At 44.9% G+C, this 13,299-nt stretch overlaps 1 protein-coding gene across 6 annotated transcripts in view; it reads right to left on the minus strand.

The window, feature by feature from the left end:
* Nucleotides 1-5,637, minus strand: part of GALNT11 (polypeptide N-acetylgalactosaminyltransferase 11) — a 74,244-nt gene extending 68,607 nt beyond the window's left edge. For 4 of the 6 annotated variants that reach the window (XM_078343421.1, XM_078343425.1, XM_035254332.3 and 1 more), the window contains exon 1: nt 5,478-5,637. The gene's annotated coding sequence lies outside the window, so the exon portion shown is untranslated. Of the gene's footprint in view, nt 1-3,692; nt 3,790-5,477 lie in introns of all 6 variants that reach the window. The other 2 variants (XM_078343422.1, XM_078343424.1) reach the window with 1 other exon arrangement.
* Nucleotides 5,638-13,299: the final 7,662 nt, after the last annotated feature.

Below are 13,299 nucleotides of genomic sequence, written 5' to 3' on the forward strand. Positions count from 1 at the left end.
CCCCATCTCTACTAAAAATACAAAAAATTAGCTGGGCATGGTGGCGCATGCCTGTAATCCCAGCTACTCAGGAGGCTGAGGCAGGAGAACTGGCTGAGCCCAGGAGGCGGAGCTTACAGTGAGCCGAGATCGCCCCATTGCACTCCAGCCTGGGTAACAAGAGCGAAACTCCATCTCAAAAAAAAAAAAGAAAGCATCTGCCTGAAGGTATAAAACTCACTGGTAATAGCAAGTACACAGAAAAACACAGAATATTACAATACTATAATTGTAGTGTGTGAGCCACTCATGTCTTGAGTAGAAAGACTAAAAGATGAACTGATCAAAAATAATAACTACAAGTTTTCAGGACATATACAATACAATAAGATATAAATAGAAACAACAAAAAGTTTAAAAGCGGGGGATGGAGTTAAAATGCAAATGTAGTTAAAATGTATTTACATATTTATATATACAGGGTAAACATACACAAGCACACACACACACACAAATATGCACATACACACACACCCACACCCACAGGGTCTCACTCTGTTGCTCAAGCTGGAGTGCAGGGGAGCAATCACAACTCACTGCAGCCTCAACCTCCTGGGCTCAAGCAATCCTCCCACCTAAGCCTTCCAAGTGGCTGGAACTACAAGTGTGCACCACCATGCTTGGCTAATTTTTGTATTTTTTTTGTAGAGACGGGGTTTTGCCATGTTGTCCAAGCTGATCTTTTTTTTCTGAGATGGAGTCTTCTTCTGTTGCCCAGGCTAGGGTCCAGTGGCGTGATTTTGGCTTACCACAACCTCCACCTCCCAGATTCAAGTGATTCTCCTGCCTCAGTCTCCCAAGTACTGGGATTACAGGTGTGTAGCACCATGCCCAGGTAATTTTTGTATTTTTAGTAGAAGACAGGGTTTTGCTATTTTGGCCAGGTTGGTCTTGAACTCCTGACTTCAAATGATACCCCAGCCTCGGCCTCCCAAAGTGCTGGGATTACAGGTGTGAGTCACCATGCCTGGTCCCTAGGTCTTGAACTTCTGAGTTCAAGCAATGTACCACTTCAGCCTCCCAAAGTGCTGCGATTACACTCAAGAGCCCCTGCACCTGCCCAATGTGTAGTTTTTATTAGTTTCCTTTTCGCTTGTCTCTTTGTTTACACAATCAGTGGTTAAGTTGCCATAGGTTTAAGATAGTTAGAAGATACTATTTTCAGACTGGGCGTGGTGGCTCACGCCTGTAATCCCAGCACTTTGGGAGGCCAAGGCAGGTGGATCACGAGGTCAAGAGATCGAGACCATCCTGGTCAACATGGTGAAACCCTGTCTCTACTAAAAATACAAAAAATTAGCTGGGCACGGTGGCGCGTGCCTGTAGTCGCAGCTACTCAGGAGGCTGAGGCAGCAGAATTGCCTGAACCCAGGAGGTGGAAGTTGCAGTGAGCCGAGATCACACCTTTGCACTCCAGCCTGGGTAACAAGAGCAAAACTCCGTCTCAAAAGAAAAAGAAGATACTATTTTCAAGCCTCATGGTAACCTCAAATCTAAAAGCATATGATAGATACACAAAAAATAAAAAGCAAGAAATTAAAACATACCACCAGAGAAAATAACCTTCACTAAACAGAAGACAGGAAGGAAGGAAAGAGGGAAGCAGACCACAAAACAACCAGAAAACAAATGTACATTAAATAAGATGTACCTGAATGACCAGTTCAATGAAGATATTAAGAAATAAATTTTACAATTTCTTTAAGCAAATGATAATGGAAACAACGTACCAAAACCTATGGATATAGTGAAAGCAGAACTAAGAGTAAAGTTTATAGCAATAAGCACCTACATCAAAAAAATAGAAAAACTACGGATAAACCACCTAATAATGAATCTTAAGGAACTAAAAAAGCATGAGGAAATCCCAACCCAAAATTGGTGGAAGAAAAGCAATAATAAAGATCAGAGCAGAAATAAATTAAAATGAAAAAAATACAAAAGATCAATGAAACAAAAAGTTTCTTTTTTGAAAAGATAAACAAAATACAAACCATTAGCCAGACTATGCAAAAAAGAGAGAAGCCCCCAAAAATAAAATCAGAGATGAAAAAGGAGACTTCACAATCGATATCACAGAAATCCAAGATTAGAGGCTACTATGAGCGACTAATTATATGCCAATAAATTGGAAAACCTAGAGAAAATGGATAAATTCCTAGACACATACAACCTGCCAAGATTGAACTATCAAGAAATGCAAAACTTGAACAGATAGCAAGTAACAAGATCAAAGCTGTAATGAAAAGTCTCCCGCCAAAGAAAAGCCCCAGGACCTGAGGGCTTCACTGCTGAATTCTATACAACTTTTAAAGAAAAGCTAATACCAATCCTACCTGAACTATTTCAAAAAAACAGAGAAGAGAATACTTTCAAACTCATTCTATGAGGCTAATATTACCTTGCTACCAAAACCAGATAAAGACACATCAAAAAAATAAAACTACAGGTCAGTATCCCTGATGAACACTGATAAAAAAATCCTCAACAAAATACTAGCAAACTGAATTCAGTGACACATTTAAAAGATCATTCATCATGACTAAGTGGGATTTATCCCAGGGATGCAAGGATGGTTCAACATACGCAAAACAATCAAAGTAACTTATCAAATATCAGAGCATACAAATATCAGAGCATTTCCCTATGCCAACAGCAATCTGAAAAAGAAATCAAGAAAGTAATCCCATTTATGATAGCCACAAATAAAATTACTTAGAAATTAACCAAAGTGAACAATCTCTACAATGAAAACTACAAAACACTGATCCAAGAAATCTAATAGCCCTATTTAAAAATGAGCAAAAGATCTGAATAGACATTTCTCAAAATAAGACATACAAATGTCAAACAGGCAGATGAAAAGGTGCTCAACATCACTGATCATCAGAGAAATACAAATCAAAACTACAACAAGATATCATCTCACCCCAGTTAAAATGGCTTATATCCAAACGACAGGCAAAAATGAATGATGGTGAGGATATGGAGAAAAGGGAATCCTTGTACACCATCAGTGGGCATAAATTAGTACAAGCACTATGGAGACCAGTTTGGAAGTTCCCCAAAAACTAAAAGTAGAGCCATCACATGGTTCAGCAATCCCACTCATAGGTATATACCCCCCAAAAAAGGAAATCAGTGTACCGAAGAGGTGTGTTGCAGCACTGTTCACAATAGCCAAGATTTGGACCAACCTAAATGTCCATCAATAGATGAATAGGTAAAGAAAACATCATACATTTACACAATGGAGTACTATTCAGCCATATAAAAGAATGAGATCCCATCATTTGCAGTAACAGGGAAAGAACTGGAGGTCATTATGTTAAGTGAAATAAGCCAGGTACACAGAATAACAAACTTCCCCTGTTGTTATCTGTGGAAGCTAAAAATTAAAACAACTGAACTCATGGAGAGACCGACCAGATGATGGTTACCAGAGGCTGAGAGGGGGGTGAGGGGAGAGACAGTTAATGTACACAAAAATATAGTTATGGCTGGGTACGGTGGCTCACTCCTGTAATCCCAGCACTTCGGGAGGCTGAGGCAGGTGGATCACAAGGTTAGAAGATCGAGACCATCCTGGCCAACATGGTGAAACCTCATCTCTACTAAAAATACAAAAATCAGCTGGACATGGTGGCGCCCACCTGTAGTTCTAGCTACTCAGGAGGCTAAGGCAGGAGACTCGCTTGAAGGCAGGACGGGGAGGTTGCAGTGAGCTGAGATCGCACAACTGCGCTCCAGCTGGCGACAGAATAAGATTCCGTCAGAAAAATATACATCATTTTTACATAGAATGCATAAGTTACATAGAATGCGTAAGATCTAGTATTTGACATCACAACAGCATGACTAAAGTCAACCATGCTGCACATTTTAAAGTAACTTTAAAAGAGTGTACTCGGTTGTTTGTACCACTAAGAAAGGATAAATGCTTGAGCGGACGGATACCTGGCTTACCTTGACGTGATTACTATGCATTCTACACCACATCAAATATCTCATGTACCTATAAATACATACGCTTACTATGTACCCACAAAATTTTTTTTTTTAATTTAAATTTTAGGCTGGGCGTGGTGGCTCAAGCCTGTAATCCCAGCACTTTGGGAGGCCGAGGCGGGTGGATCACCAGGTCAAGAGATCAAGACCATCCTGGTCAACATGGTGAAACCCCATCTCTACTAAAAAGTACAAAAAATTAGCTGGGCATGGTGGCGCGTGCCTGTAATCCCTGCTACTCAGGAGGCTGAGGCAGGAGAATTGCCTGAACCCAGGAGGCGGAGGTTGCGGTGAGCTGAGATTGCGCCATTGCACTCCAGCCTGGGTAACAAGAGCGAAACTCTGTCTCAAAAATTAATAAATAAAAATAAACAAATAAATAAATAAATTTTAAAGAGATTTATTCTGAGCCAAATAGTGTCTACGGCCCATGACACCGCCCTCGGGAGAGCCTGAGAACATGTACCAAGGTGGCGGGGACACGGCCTAGTTAGAGATTTTACGGGGACAGGAGACTTCAATCAAATACAGGTACAGACTGGTTCCGTCCGCAAGGGCGGGACGACTCGAAGTGGGGGCTTCCAGGTCAGGGGTAGATGACAGACAAACGGCTGCATTCTTCGGAGCCTCTACACAGCCTTTCCCTGAATACACAATTTACAAGACCGGCCGGGCAGAGGAACAGTCACTGGCGCCTTCGTCTGGCTCAGTGAATCTGCGCTTTCAAAGGAAGCCATCGGACACGCACTTGTCTCGGCTGAGCAGAGGGATGACTAGAGTTCGGTCCCCGTCCCTCGCCTGCGAAGATGGCCTGTCAGTTTACACGGCCAGGGTGAAAGGGTAAAGATCTGGAGGCCCGCAGCGCATTTCTTCCTGGGCAAACGGCGAGGGAGCTGCGCGGCCTTTTCCCTTCGTTCGCAGCTGTCTCGGGAATAAAGCGGGAGCAGTTTTGCCGGACGCAGTTCCCAGCCTGACTGTGGCTCAGTGATGTGGGAACACGAGGTTCATCTTCCTTTCACACTGTTCTCTCTAGTTTTGTGTGTGTGGAATGTTCTATTTCTGGGCATTTTGTTTCCTGTAAGTGGACAACACTGCTCCGGACTTCATTTTAAGAAATGCTGGAGAGGCTGAAGGGTCAGGTGTGCCTCGGTCCTAAATGCCCGAAAACGCGGCCCGCGCCATGGCCCTCCCCCCGCGCCCGCGGACCCGCCTCAAGAGACGCCCGGGGAGGCGCAGGGGCAGCGGCGTCTCCCCGAGAAGCGAGCCTCACCCAGCGGGCGTACGGGAGCCCCGGCCCCGCGGGGAGCCAGGCGCTGCCCCGCCGCCGTCCCAGCCTGCCCCGGCCCCGCGCGCCGCCGCCGCTGCTCTTGGAGGTGCTGAGGGACGCGGGGAGGCCGCGCGAGAGCAGGCGCCGCCGGGCGGGTACTCACCGCGATGCCCGCAGCCCAGGATCGCCGCCTTCCGGGACTCGGGCTGCGGCATCGTCCCTCCCGCCACAGCCCCGGTGCCAGCAGCAGGAGCCGCGGCGGGCGGAACTGCACCGGGGCCCAGCAGCCAGACGCCGCGCATGCGCCGAGCGCAGTGGAGGCCGCGCCTCCCCAGGCCCAGGGCCCTAGTCAAGCTCCGCGCGCTGCCTCCGCCCAGCGCCGCCGCGTGACAGACGGCCCCGCCCCCGTGCCGCGGTGACGTCAACTCCCGCTGCCCTGACGTCACCGGCTGCCGCCCCAGCGTTGCTCCCTCCCCAGCGTTTGCGCAGCGGCGCCGCGCGTGATCTAACTGCTGTCGTCTGTCATCCGCGGTCTCAAAAAACACCCCATTAATGACAAATGTCCCGCCTGTGGAGTCGCTACTCCAGAAGCTGAGGCGGGAGCAGCTCTTGAGCCTGGGAGCTCTGCGCTGTATGCGCTGTGGCCACTGCGCGGGGACACCGAGTTCCGCATCGGTGTGGTGGCCTCCCGGGAGCGGGGACCACCAGGTTCCCCCAAGGAGGGCGGAAGCGGCCCGGCTCGGAAACCGAGCTGGGCAAAACTCCCCTGCTGATCGGCAGGGGATCGCGCCTGTGAATAATCACTGCCCTCCAGCCTGGGCAATACAGTGAGACCCCATAAGTGGAAAAAAAAGGGTAAATGCTCTTAAATATATTAAAAGACGTTAAGCGTCGCTTGTGATAGAAGAAATGTAGGTTAAAATGTAAAGAGAGAAGTTGTGAAAAACACTCATACATTGGTGATAAGACTGTAAATGTATACAACTCCCGTAAAGAGGAATTTGGCAATTTCTCAGAAAAATGGTGTAGGCATTCATCTTTGGCCCAGTAATGCCAAGTTATATTGAAGAATATCTTAATATTAACCTTCTTTGCATTTCTGAAATAATCCCACTTGGTTAAGATTTTTTTTTTAACTTTTTAAAAGAACTAATTGCTTCACAATGAAAGACTGATGTACAGGTGTAGTAATGGAGGAAATTTTACATCCCCTATAAATTAAAGAGCAGTGGCCAGGCGCGGTGGCACACGCCTGTAATTCCAGCACTTTGGGAGGCCTAGTCGGGTAAATCACGAGGTCAGGAGATCGAGACCATCCTTGCTAATGTGTGAAACCCCGTTTCTACTAAAGATACAAAAAATTAGCTGGGCATGGTGACTCACGCCTCTAGTCTCAGCTACTTGGAGGCTGAGGCAGGAGAATCACTTGAACCCAGGAAGCGAATATTGCAGTGAACCGAGATCCCACCACTGCAATCAAGACTTGGCGACAGAGGGAAACACTGTCTCAAAAAGAGAGAGAGAGAAAAGCAGCACCTGAACCAAAGCAGGGGCCTTACCGAGCTGAACTGTGCTAACCATATTCCCCAGCCCGTCTTCCACTGGATTACCAGGCCCTGCCAAATACCCTATGGGGTTGTCAGGGTGTAGGGGGTGCCATGTTGTGCCACCCAGGTTTTTCCTTAAGGACTGGGACTCATTTCTCCAGCTGTTGTATATGTAGACAGCTGATGGTCCCCAGCTGAGTCCTGTGGCTACTGCCCTCAGCCAGAGAGAGCTGCTTCTGGGTGCCAAATTGAATGCTTTTGACCCTTCGAACCATGGTTGTGTCTTGACTGGAAATGGACAGATATTTCAGGCAGGGGTTTCTCTTGCAAAGGCAGCGCAGAGAGTACACATGTATCTTTGCCCAGTTTCCTTCCGTGGTTGCAGCTCATATAAAACATACATAGGGTAATATCAAATAAGCCGCATTGGGGATCAGTCCTGCTGGCATCCTTCTCAGAAACTATTCACAGCAGTGGCAGGCAAACTAGGGTGAAGTCTACTAGAGATATTTAAAAGTGTATAAGAAGTTTATTTAAATACGTAAATATGTTGCCAGAAAGTAATCCTTCAAACTACCTAAACTAGTAATGAAAAATTCAGCTTAAACATGTATAAGGGGATACTAAGTTCTTGGATTTTTAAACATTATTATTATTTTAGTATATATTCAAGCAAAAGAATTTGAAGACAGAGCTTTAGAGCCTCATTATTCAAATGGTGGTCCAGCAGCCAGCAACAAGCAACATCAACGTCACCTGGGAGTGTGTTAGAAATGGTGTGTCTTGTGCTCCACCTACTTAATTAAAATCTGCATTTTTACCAAGATCTCTAGGTGATTTATACACAAATTAACATTTGAAATCATGCTCTAGGATATCATCAGGGCATGTAAATTTCAATTGTTCCATCTTCTCCTGACCAGGAGAAGATATTTAATACTTGCCAATTAGTATCAGATATTTAATACTTGCCAATCCGAAGAGTATGAGATGCATCTGTTTATATCTATTACTTTAAATAAATACTATTCTACCTAAATAATGTGCAATAATTACTTAACCATTATTCTAGTAATTGAGGATTTGGGTCAGGTCCAATTTTTCACTATTATACAGAATGACATTAAAATGTTCTTTTCAGTGTATCATTCTGGTTAAACTCAGTCTTTGAGGCGAGGCTGATTAGGATCATATAAGGGCTGTGTTATTGTTTGTCCCTGGATCCAGTTGCCAGATGAAATACAGGATGGGGACCGGGCATGGTGGCTCACGCCTGTAATCCCAGCACTTTGGGAGGCCGAGGCGGGTGGATCACCAGGTCAAGAGATCAAGACCATCCTGGTCAACATGGTGAAACCCCATCTCTACTAAAAATACAAAAAATTAGCTGGGCATGGTGGTGCACGCCTGGAGTCCCAGCTACTCAGGAGGCTGAGGCGGGAGAATTGCTTGAACCCAGAGGCAGAGGTTGCGGTGAGCTGAGCTGAGACCACGCCATTGCACTCCAGCCTGGGTAACAAGCAAAACTCCATCTCAAAAAAAAAAAAAAAAAAAAAAAAGAAAGAAAAGAAATACAGAATGGCCTATAATTTGAATTTCAGATTAAGAATAATTTTGTGGTGTATCCTATGCAATATGTGAAATAGGCTTGTCTTCATCTGTGCTGCTATAATAAAATACCTGAGAGTGGGTAGTTTTAAAAAACAGAAATTTATTTTCTCACTCTCCTAGAGACTGGGAAGCAGAAGATCCAGCAGCCCTAACTGGTAGGCTGCCAGTGAGGGCTTTGTGCTATGTCATAACATGGCAGAGAACTGGAAGGGGAAGTGGGTGCTGAAGGGGCAGTGTTGCTCATTAACAACCGGCTCTCAAAGTACCTAATCCAGTCTCCAGGAGTGGGAATGCTCAGTGACTGCATTAATCTTTTCACGGGGCTGACCCCTCATGACCCAAATGCGTCTTTAAGGTCCTATTCTGTCTCAACACTGTTACCGAGGGGACCAAGCCTCATCACGAATTTTGGTGGGGACAAGAGGTTTTCAAACTGTGGCACAGTTGCACTGTCAATTGTTTCAACATGAATTATGGAGGACTCATTCAAAATGTAGCCATATGGGCCAGGCACAGTGGCTCACACCTATAATCCCAGGACTTTGGGAGGCCAGGGTGGGCGGATCATGAGGTCAAAAGATCAAGACCATCCTGATGAACATGGTGAAACCCGTCTCTACTAAAAATACAAAAATTAGCTGGGTGTGGTGATGCACACCTGTAGTCCCAGCTACTTGGGAGGCTGAGGCAGGAGAATTGCTTGAACCTGGGAGGCACAGGTTGCAGTGAGCTGAGATGGCGCCACTGCACTCCAGCCTGGTGACAGAGTGAGACTCCGTCTCAAAAAAAAAAAAAAAAAAAATGTAGCCACGTGCACACTAAAATGTTACCGATTATTTGAAATTTAAGTTTAACCAGGTATTGTGTATTTTTATTAGCCAAATATCCCAACCCTAAAACTGGGCAAATTTTAACCATCATTTTCTTATGTATGAAACGAGGATAGCAATAGATGTATAAAGTTGTTGTATGAATGAAACAAGATAATCCACGCAGACTACGTACCACAGAGTATAAAACAGTGAAAGCTCAGTAAATGTCAGCTCTTCTTAGTTATTTCATACGGGTGCATCTTAGGATAAATTCCTAGAAGGATGTTTCCGTTACAGAACTCCTGGGCCTAATTTAAGACCTGCTTGAGCATTCCATCATACTGGTTAAACTTCAATACTGTTTTGTGAATAACCTTGAGCAGGTTACTGTTGGGGGAAATGGAAACAGAGGAAGGGCTTACAGAGTGTCCACGTGAAATGGTTACAAGTACTGGGAACACTAAACCGTGTCAAACTGCGTCAGGCCCCTGGGGAGGCAGACTTCCCTAAGCCTTCACATTCCAGGTGCAGAGTGACCTTGACTCTGTGACAGTACATAACATGCCCAAGGACTTCACATCCCTTCTGTAGCATTACAGAGCAACCAGACTTGTATGCTCCTTGTGAGACTCACTCCCTCCAGCTGCACCTAGAATGCAATCTACAGATAACCACATGCTTCTGCTTTTGAAAGAAACTCACAAAGCCACCACTGCTAGCAATCTTTAGAATGACACACCAGCTCCTGTTCTCTGAGGATTGTTCCACCGTGATGCCGCCCTCTCCCCACTATCACCTCACCTTCACCCCACCGTCTGCTGACTGCTCAAAGTGATTGTAACCAATAAATACTGTGGAGAACCTAAGCTCAGGGCCTTCACTGCCTCCAGTACAAGTGATGGCCCCCGGTCCCATTTTCATTCTTAATCTTTTTCTCATTCCTTTGTTGCCACCGAACTCGGGGTACCCATGGGTGGTGTGTAGGGGCTGGTTCTCTACAGGTTACCAGATACTTTTCAACTAGCTTCAGAATACAAATCAGGTTTTTAAATTGCCGCACAAAAACAAAAAGCTGCCATGTATAGGCAAGTATTAATTTCCCTTTAATCACACCAAATATTTGGATATTGATTCTGATTTGTTTTCTATTTTAGGGTCAACAGAAGCAATATTTAAGAAGATACTGTCCAAGGGATGTGCTAAACAATTCCTAGGACTTATCTGTGTTATCTAGTACCCAAATGAAATTACATTACAAAACTAAGACTTACTATTAGGCCCATGGCTTTTAACAAAAGAGAACACTTCTGTCTTTTGCTTTTGGCAAAGCTGATATTTACAGCACCCATTCTTTATGCTTACCAGAGAAAAACATACTCTTCAATGTTACATATATATCGTATATATAATTATTGCTATAAGTAAATTTTCAGTGCCACAAAAGAAGTGGCACTCAAATATAAATTTTCTCAGCAAGGCAATTTACTTGTATAGAAGGGTATGGCTCCCAGATGGAACAATGGCAAGCACATACATGGACAAGGGAAAGGAAGGGGTTCTGACTCCTGATGGAGGCAGGCCTTACTGCTGTGTCATTCTTCTATTGGCTAGGGTTAGACGGCACAGTCTAGGCTAATTCTGATTGGCTATTTTAAAGAGAGCAGGGGTATGAGCCGGAGTAGTGGGGTGGGTAGTTTGGCAGGAAGGACAATTAAGGAACAGATCAGAGCAAGTGACCGGGGGTACCTCAGGTCAAAGTAGGTGACTGGAGCAGGTGACCGGAGCAGATGACCAGAGCAGGTGACCAGAGCAGGTGACCAGAGAAGGTGACTGGGATGAGTCAGGACGGAGTAGGGGCCCAGGGGAACAGATGTGAACTACTGATTAGAACTGGTGAAAAATGTTGTTTACTGAAACTACAAGGAAGTTAAACTTTAAAATAGAGAATTAAAGAATAAGAAAGCTGAGCATACTGACACACTGATTCTTTGAAGAGCAACTTGGGGCTCAGTATAGCTGATGTTATGTATTACATATAATTATATATTACATATATATTCTCAAATTTCAACACTGAAAAAAAGCTGTTACTTTGAGAAGATATTCCATATTTATACTACTATAATTCTCTTTTTTTCTTCAGCTACAGGATCTCTATTTTTTTTTTTTTTTTTTTGAGACAGACTCTCTCTCTGTCACCCAGGCTGGAGTGCAGTGGTGCAACCTTGATCTCAGCTCACTGCAACCTCCACCTCCCATGTTTAAGTGATTCTTGTGCCTCAGCCTCCCGAGTAGCTGGGATTACAGTGCATGCCACCATGTCTGGCAAATTTTTGTATTTTTAATACAAAACTGAGGTTTCACCATATTTCCCAGGCTGGTCTTGAACTCCTGACCTCAAGTGATTGACCTGCCTCAGCCTCCCAAAGTGCTGGGATGTGAGCCACTGTACCTGGTTTCTATTTTGCATTTTATCATAATTTTAGTAGACTCGTGGATTTATTATGATTAATTTTTTAGTGACTTTCTAGAGGCGGGAAAGATATAAATAATATATGGGCCAAGAATACGATCACAGTGTGGCACTTGTTTTCTGCTGCCAGATCAACCTTTTAAAGGATCTGTCAAGTGGGCTGACTGTAATAGATCAGCCCATGTCTGTCTAGCAATAGATTTTATACAGTATTTTGCTAAATAGATAAGTATAAAGAAGTTATATGTGGCCAGTCACAGTGGCTCATACCTATAATCCCAGCACCTTGGGAGGCTGAGGCAGGTGGATCACCTGAGGCCAGGAGTTCAAGACCAGCCTGACCAACATGGTGAAACCCCGTCTCTACTAAAAATGCAAAAATTAGGTGGGCCTGGTGGTGAACACCTGCAATCCCAGCTAGTCAGGAGGCTGAGGCAGAAGAATTGCTTGAACCTGGGAGACAGAGGCTGCAGTGAGCTGAGATTGCACCACGGCACTCCAGCCTGGGTGACAAGAGTGAACTCTGTCTCCAAAAAAAAAAGAGGTTATTTTGTGTTGTTTCTAATAGCTCATAAAAAAAAAAAATACCCGAAGTAACTTCATTCCTTGCTGCATACCAGCAACTAGCAGAATACCTGGCCCCAAGCAAACACTCATCGTTGATTGAATGAGCTCAATCCATGAGTCAAATTGTTTTTCTGCTGTAAAAAGTAACTTATCTTCTTTCCAGCAGAGGCTATTCTCTTCCACTTTCTTTATTGCCCCTTTCAGTGCGTTTCTTCTCCCATTATCTGTCTTTCTGAATTCAATGTCTTTCACCTTCCTAGCCACCATCACCAGGGTGAACCCAACAGTGAATGTGTCTAACCCCAATGATGTGAAAGCAGCATTTTGGACATCTGGGAATGTGTTTACACAGGACAGACGAGGCACCCAGCTGCTTCTTCCTTGATCTCAGCTGAACAGTTTACCAAGGGTCAAGAAGTGTCTGGACGGCTGGAGGCCAGAGCCACAGGAGGAGATGGACATGAAAAAGGCAAAATCAGAAGCAGGGAAGAGGGAGTATCTCCAGATGATGGAACAGCTGGCAGGGACAGATGGGGAAGCTGGCCTGGAGATCTGACCAGACACCCAGGCAAGTGGACTGGACGGCAGATGTTCAGGAATGCAGCTGACCAAGGTGTCAGTGCCAGAGTCTACCCTGGTGGAACAAAGGAACTGCTGCAGCTCAGCCAAACTCACTGCGCACCAAGCAGGGTTCTTGTGAACGCCTTCCTAAGAAGGCAGCTGAGACAGATTGTCTGTCTGAGGCAGAAGCTAGGTTGGCAGAGGGAAAGCATCCCTGTCCCCTCTGCCAGGGCCAGGTGGGGGTGGTAAACAAACGTGTTTACCTCAGTCAGCTGTATGATAGAGTCTTAACTGTGGGACCACTTACATTTCTAATGTTCAAGATCTCGTCACCTCAGAAATTCAGTAGCAGATGAGTAATGAAGTATTAAGAATATTCATGAAAGGGGGGAATAAAGGCACATCCTACACCAC

This window comes from Callithrix jacchus, chromosome 11 (genome assembly GCF_049354715.1).
Source record: "Callithrix jacchus isolate 240 chromosome 11, calJac240_pri, whole genome shotgun sequence".
In the NCBI taxonomy this organism is placed as follows: domain Eukaryota; kingdom Metazoa; phylum Chordata; class Mammalia; order Primates; family Cebidae; genus Callithrix; species Callithrix jacchus.